A 1,632-nucleotide genomic window follows, 5' to 3' on the forward strand; every position below is an offset into this window, starting at 1 on the left:
TTCCAAGCAGGCCTTCTCACATTCTTGCAGTTGCTGAGACAAAGCCAATGCTTCCCTTTGCTTTTCTGCCAGGGCTCTCTTCAAATCCTGAACACACCGCTCAGACTGGAGAAGCTGCTCTTCCAACTCCTGCAACTGTCAAACCAGGACCCACGCTAGTCAGCTTCCTCTTCACACACTCAAGGCACCTGCTTTCACTCGCAGGTCACCTCTGAAAAACCCTGTTGCTTCATCCTCTTTCATACTGGCCTCTCCCATCCCGCTGCTTGTTCATTGGTTACAGGGGAAAACAGGGTTGTCAGGGTCCTCGGGCTAGTCACAGCCTTTGCCTACCTTGCCTTTAACCCTGGCCAACTCCTTTTGCAACTGCATTTTCTCCTCCTCCAGCTCCCGGCGAGCACGCGTGGCAGCTTCCAGCGAGGCTTCGGACAGCGCCTGCTTTCTGCGGGCATCGGCGAGCTCCTGCTCCAGCTCCCTGACCCTGCCCTGATGGAATAAGGACACGCATCGCAGGAAAAGCCTTGCACCGTGCACTGTGCTTTTGCTTTTCCTGTTACATTACACGATTCTTCCGAGAAGTAGCTCCCCAAAGGACTACTATGTTTCTTCCCCTTCTCCCATCACCCAGACCTTTCTCAGGCATCTCCCTACCCCTCACTCCTACCCCCGCCTTCATTCCCTTCCAGCCATTGTCAGACTCTGGACAAAAGTCTCTCTCCACCCGAGAGCCACACTTGGACCAGGCCTTTTCACACACACAGAATGAGGCAAACACTCTGCAGAGCAGCACAGTGCACACTTGTGCACCGTGTCCATTTGCAGGCAGACACTTGGACTGATTTGCCAAGCAGCCATTCTCTCGGCTTGGGCCATCTTTTGGAAAGCCTCAGAGGAAGAAATAGGACCGTATCAGGAGAGGGGGAACTCAAAGTTTTGGACTGTGAGCAAAACCAGCTTCCTGAGCAACTGCAGCCCCCTTAGAGCCCTCCAGACACACACAGAGATTAACAAACACCTGCAAAATACTAGTGCTCTTCACTTGCAATACCCACTTAGGGTGAAATGGGTCTTTCTCATTAGAAGACCAAATATCCCCCTTTGGGCTTTTCTGGGCACTCTGAGCACAGTCTTTTGTCAGCTCTTCTCCTTCCCTTCCTTTGCTGCTCTCCACTCAGCTACAGTCAGCTTGATCCCACTCCTCCTCTCAGTCCTCCTTAGCAGCAGTTTTCCTCAGAACACTCTCCCCCCTTTCCCCCATCACTGCACTTGCCTGCATCTCCTCTTCTCAGCCCTTGCACACTGGGTGCTTCTTACTTTCGAAACACTCCTTTGTGTCACTGACAAATCTTCCCTTGTTCTTTATAATCCTTTACAAAACCAGAGGGGTCTCGTGTCCTCTTTTCTACTTTGTCAGTCTCATATGGAGAGGCTCCTTCTCTTAAGTCAGGACATTTGGCACGGGATCCCCTGTCTCTCCCCTCCTTCAGGTAGGCTTGCTTTTCAGGGTCAGCGCTGACGTTCTTGACAAGATCATATAAACTCTCCTGGACAGCCCTCACTACTCCTTCTGTGATGACCCGCCTTGTTCTGCATATCTTCTCCTTGTTCAACAAAGAAAAAGAGCTGAGCAAA

The sequence above is a fragment of the Tinamus guttatus genome, unplaced genomic scaffold (assembly GCF_059628265.1).
Source record: "Tinamus guttatus ecotype Peru unplaced genomic scaffold, ASM5962826v1 Tinamus_guttatus_pri_ptg000018l, whole genome shotgun sequence".
NCBI lineage: Eukaryota > Metazoa > Chordata > Aves > Tinamiformes > Tinamidae > Tinamus > Tinamus guttatus.